The following is an 18,395-nucleotide window of genomic DNA, read 5'->3' as shown; positions in this document are numbered from 1 at the left end:
CCCGGTATCGGCTGCTGTCGCCTCTTCCCTGACATCAGTGCGCCAGGGGTATATAAGAAGCAGCAGATGCCATTTTCTTCAGTTTTTCTTGCCCCAGATGTCAGGTGCCCCCAAAGAAGGTAGGCAATACATATTGCTTATAAAAACATACAGTAAAATAAAACAATACCTTCATCTACAAGCAAATACACCACATAGGTTGTATAGGACAGAGAAGTATAGATAAGTCCCAGCAAAGAAAGGGGGATGCAGAGTGGGTAACCTGGACTGCAACAGTGAATACACTCTAACATCTACATTTATGGTAGGTACACACAACTGTACTATGTTCATCGTGTTTCACTGTTGCAGTCATTACACTTGGGTTGAATCCTAAAGCGGAGGTAGGACGGCTGGGTCTAAATAGGATTAAGAATGGCTATGAGGCCCTGCAGAACTGCAGTAGCAAAGCCTGCTCTGGATTTAGAGTAAAGAGGCAAGTGATAATGCTTGGCAAAAGTGTGCACTGAACTCCAAGTTGCAGCCTCCAAAATTTCCTTGGTAGGTACTCCTCTGAGAAAGGTTGCTGAAGTGGCTGCTGCCCTGGTAGAAAGTGGCCTAATATTCTTAGGCATTGACTTGCCATGCTGTGCATAGCAGAAATGAATGCAGTGTCCTATCCATTTTGAAATAGTCTGTTTTGAGATAGCCTTTCCTTGTGATCCTGCAGCATATGCTACAAACAGTTGCTCAGTTTTTCTGAAAGCTTTTGTTTTGTCCAAGTAGAAGCCCCTGGGCACAGTAGATAAGCCAAAGGGCAGTGCAGAGAATTGGTAATGCATTGAGCCAGCTATGAATCTGAGGTATCTTCTGCAAGATTGCCTGATTGGGACATGCAGGTATACCTCTTTGAGGTCCAAAGTAACTAGCCAAGCCTTCTTGCCCAGCATGGGTAGAAGTTGCTGCAGTGTCGACATTTTGAATTTTGGAACATTCAGGAAAGTATTTAGAATAGACAGGTCCAGTATTGGTCTCCAGGTTTTGGGCAGTTGTACTTAAGCTTGCACCCAGGAATATTATCTCTTGAGAGGGCACTAGTTTTGATTTCTTTTCGTTTACTGTGTACCCTAGGCAAATTAGTAATCTTTTTAGAAACGCCAGATACTTTAGTAGAATGTCCTTGCTCTCTGCTTGAATAAGGCAGTCGTCCAAGTAGGGATATATCTGAATTCCTTTTTGTCTGCAAAATGCAATTACTGGTGCCAGGCATTTTGTGAAGACCCTGGGCGCAGTAAATAAGCCAAAGGGCAGTGCAGAGAATTGGTAATGCAATGAGCCAGCTATGAATCTGAGGTATCTTCTGCAAGATTGTCTGATTGGGACATGCAGGTATGTTTCTTTGAGGTCCAAAGTAACTAGCCAAGCCTTCTTGCCCAGCATGGGTAGAAGTTGCTGCAGTGTCAACATTTTGAATTTTGGAACATCCAGGAAAGTATTTAGAATAGACAGGTCCAGTATTGGTCTCCAGGTTTTGTCCTTTCTGGGTACCAAGAAAAGTCTCGAGTAAAATCCTTGCCCCTGTTCTTGCTGTGGTACTTTTTGAATAGCCCTCATGTCCATGAGAGCAGAAATATGTTTTTTGCCTCTGCCCACTGATTTTTTGGCAGGTCTGGCATACCTTTTGACCTTGGTAGGGTGTGAAAGTGGAACCTGTAACCCTGAGAAACAATATTCAGTACCCATTTGTCCTGGGTGATCATGTGCCAATTTTGTGAGAAAGGCACTAGTTTTCCCCCTAAGAGTGCTGCCAAAAGTTAAGTGCTTGGCATTTGTAGAGGAAAGTCACTGTGACTGTTTCCTATACGGTTGTGATTTGTCTTCTCCACCTTTGGGGGCTGAAGCACCCCATTGTTTAGGTCTGTATGAGCCTTGGGGCTGAGATCTGCCTCTTGGGCATCTGTATCTGCCTCTTTGTGGCCTGTCTGACACTGGAAAAGACCAATTTTTAGAAGGCCAGTTCCTGCTAAATCTGGGTGGCTGAACCTGTAAGAAATCCTTTACTGTCTGCATTGATTTTGCTTTATCCTCCATTTTCTTTAACACCTCTTCTGCCTTAACACCAAACAAAGTATCATGCTGTAATGGAGCATCCAATAATTTTGCTTTAACATGATCAGGTAAACTGTTCTTTTAACCAAGCATGCCTTCGGATGACAGACCCTGTGACTGCGGCTCTGCAAGATGCCTCTAATGAATCAAAAAGTACAGTTTTGTACCTACCATAAATGTAGATGTCCGATAGATATGCAACTGCAGTCATAACATATGGGTTGTCCTGCCTCAGGCAGCCCTCGGTCGGCCGGATTCCAAAGTCTGGGTCCAACGTCGGCTGATGTCGCATTTCTCTCCTATGTCAGAGCGGCTGGAGTATATAAGCATCAGCCGACGCCATTTTCTTCAGTGTTTCTTGCCCCAGATGCCAGGTGCCCTCCAAGGAAGGCTGCAATTAAATTGGAAGACAAAAACAGGATTCCAGACAAATAAGTAAGCAATAAACAGATACACCATAACAGATATCCCCAGCTAAGAGAAACAGGGATAGGAGTGGACCCAAGGCATAGAGGGGTATGGAGGGAGGGAAAATCCGACTCCAGTTGCATATCTATCGGACATCTACATTTATGGTAGGTACAAAACTGTACTATGTCCTTCAAGAATGCAACTGCAGTCATAACATATGGGTTCAATACCATAGCTTAGTTGGGGGAGGAGGAATGCTCTAGGAAAGAGATGGTGTGGCAATCAAACCCTGCAGGACTGCCGAAGCAAAGCCTGCTCTGGATCTGGAGTATAAAGGGAGATTGTAGTGTTTGGAGAATGTATGCACGGAGCTCCATGTAGCAGCTTCTAGAATGTCTTTTGTAGGCACCCCTCTTAAGAATGCTGTAGAGGTGGCTGTAGCTCTGGTGGAGTGTGGTCTGACATTGGCTGGAACATTCTTCCCATGGAAGGAATAACAAAATCTGATGCAATGTCCAATCCATTTTGAAATAGTCTGTTTGGAAATTGCTTTTCCTTGTACTCCAGGGGCGTAGGCTACAAAAAGCTGATCAGACTTCCTACTGGTCTTGGTTCTGTCCAGGTAGTAGCGAAGTTGTCTGTGAATGTCCAAGGTATGCAACAGTCTTTCCCCTTTGCTCTCAGGATTGGGGAAGAAGGTAGGCAGGTGAATAGCTTGATTTAAAGAAACCCTAGATACCACCTTTGGCATAAAAGTAGGGTTGGTTCTTAAGGAGACCCTGTCTCTGTGAAAGATTATGAACGGTGGTATTGCCATTAGGGCCTGTAGTTCCAAAACCCTTCTTGCTGAGGTAATTGCCAACAGGAAAGCTGTCTTCCATGAGAGAAATTGTAAGTCCACTGAAGCTGCTGGCTCAAAGGGAGGTAGAGTCAGTTTTCTAGGACAAAGTTGAGGTCCCAAGCTGGCACTGGAGCCTTTCTTGGTGGCTTAATGTTCTTGATTCCCCTGAGGAATTGCCCTAACAAAGGATGTGAAAACACAGGCGGATCAGTGTTATATCTAGCTGAAATAGCTGAAGCATGTATCTTTATGGAAGAATATGAGAGTCCATTCTGTAGCATATCTGCCAAATATTCCAGGATGAGTGGGATGTTCAATAATGATGCATCATGTCCCTTTGCTGGTATTCCAAATGCTGAATCTCTTCCATTTTGCTAAGTAAACCTTTCTGGTGGATGGTCTTCGAGCTTCTGTTAATATCCGCTGAACTTCCTTGGAGAGAGATAGATTGAGGTTATTCATGGGATCTCCCAGGCTGTTAGCTGCAGCGTCTGAAGGTTTGGATGCACTGTTTTGAAGTTGTGTTGAGTCAAAAGTAGGGGCCATTGGGGAAGGGCCCACTTTTTGTTGTGACATATGCTCCGTAGTAGTGGATACCAGTGTTGTCTTGGCCAGTCTGGAGCTATTAGGATCCCCTTGGGCCTCTCTGCTTTGATCTTTAGTAATACTGTGGTCATCAGTGGCAGAGGTGGGAATGCATAGATTTTTAGGAAGTTCCAGTTGAATGACAGAGCATCTATTTTCCAAGCTTGTGGATGATATGTCCTTGAACAGAATTTTTGTAGATGATGGTTGAGGTGGGAGGCAAATAGGTCTACTTCTGGCCTGCCCCATGTCGAGGTGAGTTGTGTGAAGATTTTCGGATGTAACCTCCACTCATGTGGATCTATGAAATTCCTGCTTAGGCTGTCCGCCAGCACATTGTCTTTGCCTGGAACAAACTGGGATTGCAACTGTATGTTTAGGCTCAGTGATTTTTCCCAAAGATTCATTGTCAGTCTGCAAAGGGGGTAAGAATGGGTGCCCCTTGCTTGTTTATGTACCACATCACAGTGGTGTTGTCTGTCCGTATCAGTAGATGGCCTTGCTGAAGTTGTTGTCGAAAGGCCTCGATGGCATGCATTACTGCCAGCATTTCCTTTTGGTTTATATGCAGATGTGTTTCCTTTGGAGACCATTGTCCTTGTATACATCTGCCCTCCATGTGCCCCATCCAAGGTCTGAGGCGTCTGTGGTCATGGTCTGTGTTATCTGAGGTTTTTTGAATGACATACCTGTGTTTGCTTGGCTTACCGAGGCCCACCATAGGAATTCCTTTTGTAGGCATGGAATGAGCGGTATGGTTGTCTCTAGGTTGTTGCTGTGCTGAGACCATAGGCTTTTTAGGTACCATTGAAGCTTTCTCATGTGTAGTCTTGCTAATGGAACCAGGAGAATGCAGGATGCCATGTAACCCAGGGCCTGTAGGAATCTCCTTGCAGTCATCTGGGTGAGTTTTGCCAAACCTTTGAAATAATGAGTTAACTTCTCTCGCTTGTCTTCTGTCAGGTAAGCCATTTGAGAGGCTGTGTCTAGATTGGCTCCTAAGAAGGTTATTTGCTGGGATGGCTGAAGTCTTGACTTTTGGAAGTTGACTGTGTATCCCAGAGCCTGTAGCAATTGTATGACATAGTTCAAGTTATTGTCAAAATCAATTTGCCGTCCGCTTGTATGAGGCAGTCGTCCAGGTGCGGGTAAATTTGGATCCCCTGGAGCCTGCAATGAGCAATTACTGAAGCCAGGCATTTTGTGAATACTCTGGGCGCAGTAGATAAGCCAAATGGCAATGCTGAGAATTGATAATGCTCTGGCCCTGCAAGAAATCTGAGGTATCTTCTGCAGCTGTGTCTGATAGGGACATGCAGGTATGCCTCCTTGAGGTCCAGAGTAATCAGCCAAGACCCCTTGCCCAGCATGGGAAGGAGTTGCTGTAGAGTCAGCATTTTGAACTTTGGTACTATGAGAAAAGTGTTTAATGCGGACAAATCCAGTATTGGTCTCCACTGAGTTTCTTTTCTTGGAACAAGGAACAGTCTTGAATAAAACCCCTGGCCTTGTTCTTGTTGTGGAACTCTTTCTATTGCTTTGATCTGAGCAAGCAGAGAAATTTGCTCGATAGCCTCTGCCCTCTGGTTTTGTGGTAGGTTTGGCATGCCTTGTTTTCTTGGTAAGGTATGAAAGTGGAACCTGTAACCTTGGTCTATAATGTCCAAAATCCATTTGTCCTTTGTCAATCTGTGCCAACTGTCTGAAAACAGAGATAATTTTCCGCCCAAGGGAGCTTCTATTTGCTCCTTGGTCAGCGGAAGTAGAGGAAAGTCATTGAGATTGTCGCTTTTTTGGTTTGCTGGTTTTTTGATGACTTCGGATTCGAAGAATACAGGAGCTGACCGACCAGCACTTGCGAACTGCTTCTGCTTCGGGCACCACGCGGCAAGAAAGACTGAAGAAAATGGCGTCGGCTGATGCTTATATACTCCAGCCGCTCTGACGTCGGAGAGAAATGCGACATCAGCCGACGTCGGACCCAGACTTTGGAATCCGGCCGACCGAGGGCTGCCTGAGGCAGGACAACCCATATGTTATGACTGCAGTTGCATTCTTGAAGGACATCCACATTGCAAAGTATGCGTTCCCACTTGTTCAGCTGCATGCAATAAGTCCTGCATTTCCTTGTTCTCAGGACATTCAGAGCTTGTAAGCATTTTCTGTTTTAGCAAAGACATTATGTATTGTTGATATTTAAGCATGTGAAACTGGCAGTTTAAAGCCCTTACAGCTAAAGTAGCAGAGGTGTAAACTTTTTCCCCCATCTGTCCAGTGCTCTAGAATCCCTATCAGAGGGAACAGGGTTTTTTGCAGTGGAAGCCTTGACCCCTTTGGGATCCTGAAAAATAGTTTCTGGATCAGCAGCAGGATTTTTATAAAGAAATTTATGAGAATCTGGAACCCTGTAGTACCTATCTGGCTTAACTGGTGCAGGGGGTGAATCAGGAGACAAACTGGATTCAGAAAAAACATCAACAACAATATCTAGTACATGGGGGATAGCAAGAGGCCTGTGCTGAGGCAATAAAAGAAAGTCTCTGAGCCTTTTCTTAGATTCTGAATATTCCTGACTCTCCCAATGGAAATGTTCCCTCATGGCGTGCAGGGTTTCCCCAAAATAGTAGTCCTCAGGAGGAGAGGCGGAAGGGATAGATTCTTCAGCATCAGAGTCCTCATAGGGAGGAAGGGAGGAACAGAATATCCCTGCTCTGAAGAGGAATCAGAAGAAATAGAAACCTGGTCAGAGGAATCATAATCAGTGTCTTGCCTAGGCCTTTTATCAGGAGGGGGATGGGAGCCCCTGATCAAAGTAATTAGGTCCTCAGCCATTTTGAGCATCTGCTTCTTTGGCATGGATGACTGTCCAGGAGAATGCTGTACTTGTTTCTTTGTTTTTAAAGGTGTTTTAGACTTTGCCTTGGCTGCTGAAAAGGTCTTGATAGTAAGCTGTGTAGGTCTGAAAACACCTTCAGAAGCCGATGCCTGCTCAGCGGCCCCGGACCCATATGAGGGAATTGATTCCGTAGGCCCAATACCTTGAGTTTCCAGAGGCCTAGCTGTCTCCACGTGGGAGTCGGAGGCGGCCTGTGGCTCTGAGGTAGCGGGTGTCAGGGACTGCGAAAGCGCCACACTGAAAACTGGCGAATGGCCTAGAAGAGGCTTCGTCATCGGTTTTCGACCTCGGATGTCTGTCTTTTTCTTTGTCCTTGCACTTTTTATGGACTCCGGTCGTCGGTTGTTCCGACGGTATTATATAGTTAAACCTTTGGCCAAAGTAATGTAAAGCAAAATCAAACAGACGCTTAATAGTGCGTTGGTTGAATCTAGCACAAAACCGACAACTAGCAACGTCGTGGTCAGGGCCTAGGCAAGGAATACAGTAAGAATGAAAATCCTTATGAGGTATTTGCTTCCCACAAGAAATACAATTGTTAACTTTTAGTGACATTGGTCTGGAGCAAGAAAAAGTTTCCCCAATGGGGTACTTAGCTTTATTGAAGACTTCGGATCTAAAATTCAAATTAGAAAATCTCAGGAGTCGGCCCACCGGCACTTGCGAACTGCTTTTGCTACGGGCACCGCGCAGCAAGAAAGACTGAAGAAAAAGGTGTCGGCTGCATCTTATATACCCCTGGCGCACTAACGTCAGGGAAGAGGGGACAGCAACCGACACCGGACCAGGACTTTGGAATTCAGGCCAACTGCGAGTAGCCTGCCAGCAGGATTACCCAAGTGTAATGACTGCAACAGTGAAACACGAAGAACATCATCTCCCCTAAAGCTCATGCCTGCATCATTGCACCACAGACATTCTCAAGTACCCAGTTACAATACTAAAGTTAACATGTCTCCTTAAAAATGCTCAAACCTGCATAAGGACTTACTCTGGAATGGGCTCTCTGTCTACTCCCTACACTTTCTTTTACTGCAATTGTGCTTTGAGGACTTTCTGAATTAGAGATCCCATAATTCTCCATAACACCTCTGCAAGCCAAAGAACCAACTCTAAATGAATGTGTGTGCGTGCGTATATATATATATATATATATATATATATATATATATATATATATATATATATATATATATATATATAAACTATATCAATGAAAGGGCATCTGTGGAGTAGGTCCTAAAAACAAACTAAACAATATAACAGAAAATACAGGGGAGGAAGCACAGGTGGCATCCCGATGAACCAGTCTCCCAAAACACGACTCAGTAGTCCCAGCTACAACATACCATACTAATAAGGATATATTATTAAAATAAACATTATAAGCTGCATCTGCCTCTTGGTGAAGTGTCCTTAAACTACATTAGATTATGGGGTCTAAGCAAACAAAGGCAAGATAGCATGAAAACTACTTAAACAGTGTCTGCTTAGTTAGTGGCTTTAAGCGAAGGCCATGATCAGTACACCAAGAGCTGGTTCTGACAAGTCCTTCTTGGAGGCTACAAGTGTTCACAGGGGAGTAAATAACAGCACTCAGTAATCAGCAAGCATAGTTAACAACAATCTTTGACATTTGCTTTCATACTGCAATAGATGCTGAAGTGAAGAGGAAATTAGGACAAAGCTCTGTGGGGAACCACTATTAACACTGTTTTTACATGAGAAGGTTCCACCAACTCATACTGTATGAATTTGGAGAGCAAATTAGCAACCTAATACAGGGTTTATGTTTAGATGTGCAGATTTGCCAATAATGCCAGCACAGGGAATTTTATGTAAGGCTTTACAAAAGTCCTGAAAGGCAATATGGACTGAATGAGTTGTCAACAGTATGCTTTACATTTTCAGAAATTAACCAGATTACAGCCAGGATCGACCTTTTATGAAGTTGAAGTGATTAGGGTTAGGCGTTTTGCAGCTCACCAGTTTCACTCTCTGAGAGGCTGATCAAGACACTAATTTTAGAGATGATGCTAATAATGCTAAAAGGACAATAGTACCCAGGGCCTGTGGTGAAGCTGTTCTTGTGAAGTGACAGCATGACATCAGCTCCGCAGATATTACATACATACCTCATGGAGAAAATAAGGCTGAAGTGGTTTAAGAGAGGTTCAGTAATCTTGTACCTTGTATTAACTAGGAGACAGTCTGGTATACTGGCTGGGCCTACGTGAAATACAATTAAGGTGGGGGTGGGGTGATGGAAGGTTCCTTAGACATGGGGGAAAGGGGATTTTCCACTCTTCTCAAGAATATTTTGCTGTCTGCACAGACTGGAATTTCCTGAGCTTGAAGATGTCAACACACACATGACAAAGCATATCATGACATAACATGAGAAACTATATACGTGTGATCAACCCCAGTACTCACAAGTTCACCTCACAGCCACTAAGCAACATCCTGCAAATCCAACAAATAAAAACAATCTGGCACCTTCACTGCTAATTAGGAATATAGTAGCAGATACTTGCTTGACCTGGACTGAACAGTTAAGTTTGCCAGAAAAGGAAGCTACCAACAACCTTCAGCCAGAAAACAGTGGAAGGCTACTCCTGACATATCAAGGAAGCTGTCTAATATTAGACAAAACAGATGTATTCTTACCATATCCCATGATCGCCAGAGGGGCAACTCTGAGGGATCTTCTGCTTGAACAGCAGCAATCCATTAGGGTGGAAGGAGTTAGAAGACCACATGAGAAAACAAGAAGTTATGTACTTACCATAATGTTCCATCTATGCTGTCCATTTTCTTTCTTCCACAACTTATGGGTTGGGATCCGATCCCTCGCACCAGACTCAGCTGTTTGCAAAAGCTTGTGGTAACCAAAAACTCTCGAACTACTCCCTTATCCACAATCCACCAACCCCAATTACCTCAGATCTTGTTTGCTTAGAAAGCAGAGAGACATAATTTCGTCACAGACAGAGGAGACTATATCTGGAGATATATATCAAGGAAGTGGCATACTGCTTCCAAGATGGCTACACATTAAGTGACAGCTTAATTCTAGCTTTCTCAGTGTAAAAACAAAAACTCAGAGAAGGCCAGTAGACTTGCGTTTATGGGTACATTTCAGTAACTGGCTAGTAAGTGTACTGCCTGGATGCCAGGAGAAAAAGAAATAGCAGAGGACCTGGAAAAAATCAGCGACAAAAAATGAGGAAGAAACACTGACTGGGGAAAGTTGTGCACTTGTTCAACAAAAACAATGCAACCTCCAGATAAGAATTCCAGTAACCTTCAGGAAGATACAAGACAAATGCACACAGATCTGGTGAAAATAAACAGAACATTGATGGAGTATATCAACACACACAACAAAAGGCTGGAAAAATGGAAGAGGCTTTAAACAAATATTCAGATGAGGTGTTAAAGCTGCAAAAATCTGTGGTCGAAATGAAGAAAAGGCTGGCTGAATATGAGACTGCTGACAAAGGGATATTAAAAAAAAATAAAAGAATTAGAGGACAGAGAACATAGGGAAACCCTGAGATTTCCAGCTACACCAGAGAAACTGGAAAGAACAGACTGCATTAATTTTATGAAAGCACAGATAAGCAACTGGACTGGTATTCCACAGTAAGAGTTGTTAGTTGAAAGGGCACATCGTGTGTATGCTCCAAACTTGGCTATGAGAAATCAACCTTGACCTTTAATAGTAAAGATGCAATCCCACCAGCAGGAGGAGTTGATTTTGACAAAACTATGGCAGAAGGATACAGTACTAAAAGTAGGTGACAGCTGAGTGTTTGTAGAGAATGATTACTCATTGTACACCAGGCACAAGAGAAGCACATTTATTCCACTATTCAGGGAATGTTGAGACGCAAGTGTGAGATTCATACTGCTGTACCCAGCTGTCATCAAAGTATTCTTCCCTGGAGGGACAGAATGATTTTTTAATGTAAGTACATGCTAAGGAGGAAATACAAAAGTTTGTCCAACAAAAAGTGAGCTGTGAAACAGAAAGATATTCTGCTTCTTGTTCTTCTGATAATAAAGACCACAGACAGCCTGTACCTGTGAAATCTTTTGGAGTGCAGGAAGGAAGCACAATAGTTTGAATAGAAGAATCGAGACTATGCTGGAAATGAAGCATACACAGAATGTGGGAGATGGAGATGCACAGTAATAAAACCAGTAACTTAATGCGGGGTTACAAATCAATAATTATATGGGTGAAATATGACAGAACAAGAAAAATAGAAAATCTGGAAATACTGGACTTTTTCAGAATTTGTAGGACTTGTGGGGGACTCAAACATATGCCCTACTTCATGTAATTAATGTTCAAAAATGCTTTGGGGGGAATAGGAGGGAGAAAGTTAACTACATAAAGAATTGTTTTTCTAGGGAGAAAGTTAACTAAGTAAAGAATTATTGTTTTCTTACTAGCACTATTTTTGTGGTCTATTGTTTTCTTTGCATGCTATAAAGTAAAGTTTTCTCAGTTATTTTTAAGTGCAACGGAGATTGTAAACATGTGCTGCTGTTCTTTTTTTCTTTTATTTCTCCATTTCCTCTTTCTTCTTGTTCAGTTTTAAGAAATGTAGGCAATGCAATGGAAAAAAGCCTGGTTAAAAGAGCATGACAAAAGAAAAATTAATGTGCCTTTTTCCTCATTCTTTCACTGGAAAATGACTGGATTAAAGACCTTACACTGATTTAGTAACATATTTTAAGGTAAGCAAGTAAATGAAAAAGAATATTGAATATTATGAGGCTTTTTTCTAGAAAATACAGTAGAATTCTGTCTGGTCTTCATGTTTCCATGGAAAAAAATCTGATAAAGAGAAAATGGCTGCCTGGTTCTTGTGTCTCATGGAGACAATCTGATAAAGAGAAACTGGCTACAGTCTAGTGGAAAGTGATTGGCCGAAGAAAGAAAAAAACTCAAAAGAGAAATTGGCTAGGACATCATGTTCTCTGAAAGCATTCAGAGGGTTTTCCCAGCTGGGAGAACTATAAAGAAAAGACAAAACCAATTGACACTTAGTAGAAGCATGAGCTGCACCATGCATCTTAGCATGCTTACCCTTTCTTGTAGGTTAACTCAAGAGTATGTGATTCTGTGTGTGCGGCTGACAGTTTAGGACTTTAGTTCCTATTAGGAGGGTAACACTTCAGTGTTTGAAGATGTACATATTTTTGTGTGCTAGTATGAAGTTAATATGTTTTAGAGGGTATTGGGGGGGGTTTCTTTTTTTGTTTGAGGGCATTCAATAAAAAGTACAGTTTTGTACCTACCATAAATGTAGATGTTCGAAGATCCACATTGCTGCAGTCCTTACACTTGGGTAGTCCGCTGTCCTCGGTCGGCCCGAATATCAAAGTATAAGGCTGACGTCGGTCAAGGCGCATTTGACTGACATCAGGACGTCAGGGTACAAATGCGCATGACCGACGTCATATCCTCAGTCTTTTCTTGCCCCAGATGTCAGAAGACCCTAAAAATAAAGGTCAAAACCAAAAGACAGCAAACAACCAACCAACCACCCTTGCACTAATTATATGTACAATATATACAATATACACAATATTTACAACCCAACCCACACAACCACCTCTAACTGCAGAGGGGAAGGAGGGAGGGTAAATTGGACTGCAGCAATGTGGATCTTCGAACATCTACATTTATGGTAGGTACAAAACTGTACTATGTTCTTCATCTCACATTGCTGCAGTCCTTACACTTGGGTAGAATCCCAAAGCAGAGGTAAGGGAGGATGGCCAAAATACAAGGAAGCAGGAGCTGCCAAAATGCCCTGCAAAACAGCAGTGGCAAAACCAGCCCTGGATTTAGAGTAAAGTGGCAGGTGATAATGCCTAGAGAAAGTATGCACTGAACTCCAAGTAGCTGCCTCCAAAATATCCTTGGTTGCCACTCCCCTCAAAAGGCTGTCAAGTGGCAGTAGCCCTAGTGGAATGAGGCCTAATCCCAGCTGGAATCTCCTTGCCATGATGGGAATAACAGAAAGCAATGCAAAACCCAATCCACTTAGAAATAGTTTGTTTTGACACAGGCTTGCCCTGAGAACTCAAAGCAAAAGAAACAAACAACTGCTGAGACTGCCTGAACCCTTTAGTTCTGTCCAAATAATATCGCAACTGCCTGTGTACATCTAAAGTGTGCAAAATCTTTTCCCCTTTATTTTGGGGATTTGCATAAAAAGTAGGCAAATGAATAGTTTGGTTTAAAGCCACACTAGAAACCACCTTAGGCATAAAGGAAGGATTAATGCTAAAGATACCCTATCCTTATGGAAAATCAAGAAAGGCTCAACCGCCATAAGGGCCTGTAATTCAGAAACCCTTCTTGCAGAGGTAATGGCCAAAAAAAAGGCAGTCTTCCATGATAAATATTTCAAGTCAGAAGTAGCTGCAGGCTCAAAAGGTTGTAGAGTAAGTTTCTCCAACACAAAACTGAGATCCCAAGCAGGAGTAGGAGCTCTACGTGGGGGTCTTATATTCTTTGCCCCTCTAAGAAATTGCTTGAACAAAGGATGAGAAAACAATGGAGGGTCACATTCATAGTGAGCTGAAATTGCTGCAGCATGAACCTTAATAGAAGAGAAGGACAAACCTTTGTCCAGTAACTCAGTAAGATATTGAAGAGCCACACTTAAATTAGGCTCAGAAACATCAAAATCCTTCGCTGCACTCCAAAATAAAAATCTCTTCCATTTATCTGCGTACACTTTCCTTGTACTACGCCTTCTAGCTTCCAAAATCACATTCAAAACTTGTTGTGGAAGTTGAGACCCTCTATGATTCAAAACAGAATATGCCAGGCTGTTAGGTGAAGAGAGTGAAGTTTGACATTGAGCAAATGGCTGTCCTCCTGTGACAACAGGTGTGGAATCGAAGGCAAAGGCCATGGAGGCTTCCGTACCAGACTTCTCAGTAATGGGTACCAGTGCTGTCGAGGCCAATCTGGAGCTATTAAAATCATCCTTGGCTTGTCCTGTCTGACCTTTAGAAGTACCTTTGAGAGGAGAGGCAGAGGTGGAAAGGCATACACATGAAGATTGCTCCAATTGAAAGAAAGAGCATCCACTTTCCAAGCTGTGGGATGAAACCGTTTGTGCAAAACTTTGGCAGCTGATGGTTTAGTGGAGAAGCGAACAGATCTATGTCTGGAGTTCCCCATGACACTGTCAATTTCTGAAATACATGAGGATCCAATTTCCACTCGTGGGGATCCATAATTGTCTGCTCAACACATCTGCTAAGGAGTTCTGTGCTCCTGGCAGAAACCTTGCCTGAAGATTGAGCTGTAAACTGAGAGCAGTCTCCCACAAAATCATTGCTTGCCTGCATAGAGGATAAGAATGTGTTCCCCTGCTTGTTGATGTACCACATGACAGTTGTGTTGTCTGTTAGAATCAACACCTGCCCTGGAAGAAGTAAATCCTTGAAAGCTATTAATGCAAACTGGACTGCTAACATCTCCTTCAGGTTGATATGTAGATGTTGTAGTCTGGCAGGCCACTTGTCTTGTATCCACTTTCCATTTAGATGAGCTCCCCAAGCTTTGTCTGAGGCATCTGTCATTAAAATCTGACTCGCCTCTGGCGGGTCACAGAGAGTCCCTTGTTTAGGTGACATTCCTGAGCCCACCACAAAAATTCCTTTTGAATGCAAGGTATTATTTGAATGACAGTGTCCAGATCCTGGCAGTGCTGTGTCCATACATTTTGAGATACCATTGTAGCTTCCTCATATGCAGTTTGGCATTGGGAAGCACCAGAATACAAGATGCCATGAACCCTAAGGCTTGAAGGACTGTCCTTGCAGTCAGCCGGACTGATGAGATAGTTGATGGAAGTAAAGGAAAGACTCTTTTGTTTGTCCGGGGTTAAAAGGCCATCTGGGATGCTGTATTCAGTCTTACACCCAGAAAGCACATGTCCTGAGAGGGTACTAGACTGGACTTTATTTCGTTCACAGAATACCCTAGGCATCTTAGCACTGCTATCACATATTCCAAATGATGAAGAAGCTCTTCCCTTCCTTGAGCCAGAATCAGGCAGTCGTCCAAATAAGGATAGATCTGTATTCCTTTTAGCCTGAAGAAAGCTATCACTGGAGCCAGAACTTTCGTGAACACTCTGGGCAGTAGATAAGCCAAAGGGCAATGCAGAGAACTGATAGTGAGAAGTCCCAGCTCGAAAATGCAGATACTTCCTGCAACTTAGTCTGATAGGAACATGAAGGTAAGCCTCCTTGAGATCCAAAGTTACCATCCAATGATCTTTGCCCAGCAGAGGTAAAAGCTGTTGTAACGTCAACATTTTGAACTTGGGAATGTCCAGATAAGTGTTGAGGATAGATAAATCCAAAATTGGTCTCCACGTGTTCCCCTTCTTTGGTACTAGGAACAGGCGAGAATAAAATCCTAGGCCCACTTCTGGCATAGGGACCGGCTGTATGGCCCCTAGTTGAAGCAACAGAGAAATTTGCTTGTGAGCCTCTATTCTTTGTTGAGGAGGAACGTCTGGCATGCCTCTGAAAGGAGGCAAGGTATGGAAATAAAACCTGTAACCTTGGTGTATGATATCCAATACCCATCTGTCTTGGGTAATTAAACTCCAATTTTCTTTGAAAAGTGCCAACCTTCCTCCCAAAGGTGCTGCCAGACGAGAAGGCTCTGGCAGCTGAAAAGGTAGGTCATTGGGTCTGTTTACGAAAGGACTGACCCCTGCCCTCACCTGAAGACTGTGCAGGTGAACTCCCTGTTCTAGGCCTGAAAGAGCCCTGAGCTCTGCCCCTACCACGTCTAGATCTACCCCTAGACTGGGAATCATAAGAAGGATACATCCACCCTTTAGCAGGCCAATTTCTACTAAACTTTGGAGGCTGAACCTGCAAAAAATCTTTAACAGTCTGCATAGACTTAGCCTTGTCTTCCATTTTCTTTAAAACTGCCTCAACAGGAGAACCAAACAACACATCAGATTGTAAAGGAGCATCTAAAATCCTTGTTTTAACATGGTCAGATAAATTTTGATCCCTCAGCCAGGCGTGCCTGCGAAGAACTGACCCAGTGGCAGCCACCCTAGACGAGGCCTGTACAGCATCAAAACCACATTGCAAAGAATGCTTACCCACCTGTTCAGAAACATGTACTAAATCTTGTAACTCTTTACAATCAATACCTTCTGGCAGAGCATCAACCTTAGACTTCAACTGTGAAAGGAGATAGTTTTGGTATTTTAACATGTGAAACTGGCAATTCAAAGCCCTCATAGCTAGAGTGGAAGAAGTATAAACTTACTTTCCCCATCTATCCAAGGCCCTGGCTTCTTTATCTGCAGGAACCGGATTCTTGACAACAGAAGCCTTAACACATTTAGGCCCCTGGCTAACAGTTTCTGGGTCTGCCCTAGGACTCTTAAAAAGATACTTATGAACTTCAGGCACCCTGTAATACCTATCCGGTTTAACAGGAGCAGGAGGCAAAGAATCAGGATTAAGAGAAGCCTCTGTAAAAACATCTTCCACTACATCCAAAACAGGAGGTATAGCCAAAGGCCTATGCTGAGGTAAAAACAAAAATTCCCTAAGCCTTTTCCTGGAATCAGAGAAGTCCTGACCTTCCCACTTAAAATGCTCCCTCATGGAATGAAGAGTTTCTGAAAAGAAAAATCCTCAGGAGGAGAAGCAGAAGGAGTAGAATCATCCACATCAGAATCAGAATAAGGAGAGTACTCCTGCAAGTCTTCAGCCGAAGACTCTGAAACATCCGAAGCCTGCTCAAAACTCCCTAGCTCAGGCTCCACCCTAGGCCTCTTATCAGGAGGAGGCAAAGAACCCCTAATCAGAGTAATTAAATCTTCTGCCATTTTAAGCATATGCTTCTTGGGCACAGTTCCAGAAGAACTAGGGGTGACACCAACTGAAGCTAAACCTGGCCTGCCTCTAGGAGAAGCCTTGGAAACAGAAGGAGAAGGCCTAACAACCCTAGGCAGGGAGGGGAGAATAGTAACCTGAGAAGCCCCATCAGCCTGACCTGCCTCCTGAGAGGCCACATCCTGCAACAACAAGGTCTCTCCCTGGGATCCCAAAGAAACCTCCGGTGGAACCACCGGCTCCACCGACACCTCTAAAGAACCGGCGTCCGGAACGGACGGTTCTTCTAACCTAGGCTTCACTGCTTTGTCCTTGCACTTCTTTGAAGAAGCGGGCGTCGGAGCATCCAACGGCATTTTATAATTGCACCGCTTCCCAAAGACTAACCTGGCACAATCTAGTCTTCTCTTTATAGTGCGCTTATTAAATCTAGCACAAGAGCGACACCCAACAACGTCGTGCTCAGGCCCTAAACAAGGAATACACAAAGTATGATAGTCTCTATGCGGTATCTGTTTCCCACAAGAAATACAATTATTCACTTTCTGACATCCGGTAAACCACTGAGGCAAGAAAAACTAAAATATTCCCCAACGGGGTACTTAGCCAACTTTGACTCGGTCTGAAACTCCGAAAACGAAAAATTTCAGAACGCCAACCGGCACTTGCAATACTGCTTCTGCATCGGACCATGCGGCAAAAAAAGACTGAGGATATGACGTCGGTCATGCGCATTTGTACCCTGACGTCCTGATGTCAGTCAAATGCGCCTTGACCGACGTCAGCCTTATACTTTGATATTCGGGCCGACCGAGGACAGCGGACTACCCAAGTGTAAGGACTGCAGCAATGTGAGATGAAGAACATCAAGTTTTGCAAGATGTGACATAAGCTCAAATGGATATGACAAGAAACAAGTTCAACCTGTCAAACAAGTATATGCATGTAACACAAAAGATGGAACTAGACATTTAACACAAAAGGTGGGAATAACAACTTTTTAATGCAATGATGCTTTCTGTAATGTCTTTAAATGTCAATGACCTCGCAGATAAATACAAAAAAGAAAGAGCAGTGAACTACATAAAAAATGTAAACTGCAAATAGCTATGTTACAGCAGACACACACAGAAAAAACTGAACATGTGAGAGTTTGATAAAGAAAGGTTTTCAGGATGGATATTTGGCAGAATACCTGGGACAAAGGAGAAGAGGACAATAAGAGATTACCTTGATAATATCCACAAGTTTAGAAATACTGCTGGTAAGCAACTGATTTTTGATAACTATAGAGCACAAAAACGTTTAGCATAACGACTCGGGGCAACAGAAAGTAGAAAGGGCTGTTGCCAAGCTTAGGAAGCCTACAACACGGAAAATAAAAAGACATCCTGTAGAGGTATTAGAAATATTTTGGAAATTCTATGAAAGTCTATATAAAGCAGAGAAATATGGAAATCAAGAAAAGATAAAAACGGAAATGTTTATGAAATAATTAAATATGCCAAGGTTAGAGATAAATAAGGCTCAATTAACCAACAGCATAGGAAGAGATGAGATAAAAATAGTGATGTATTACCGATCTACAGAAAATTCCCCAGGAATAGATGGTATTCCTGTGACAGTTTGGAGAGAAAAATCGATAAAGATTTG

General features: G+C 43.0%; 1 protein-coding gene across 1 annotated transcript in view; it reads right to left on the bottom strand.

The window, feature by feature from the left end:
- DIS3 (DIS3 homolog, exosome endoribonuclease and 3'-5' exoribonuclease) overlaps nucleotides 1–18,395 on the bottom strand; it is a 1,475,941-nt gene that overhangs the window by 573,878 nt on the left and 883,668 nt on the right. The window lies entirely within an intron of this gene.

The sequence above is a fragment of the Protopterus annectens genome, chromosome 5.part0 (assembly GCF_019279795.1).
Source record: "Protopterus annectens isolate FY-2018-M chromosome 5.part0, PAN1.0, whole genome shotgun sequence".
Classification (NCBI taxonomy): Eukaryota; Metazoa; Chordata; order Ceratodontiformes; family Protopteridae; genus Protopterus; species Protopterus annectens.
The sequence above is the reverse complement of the archived record's forward strand: the minus strand, read 5'-3'. Positions and strand labels throughout refer to the sequence as shown.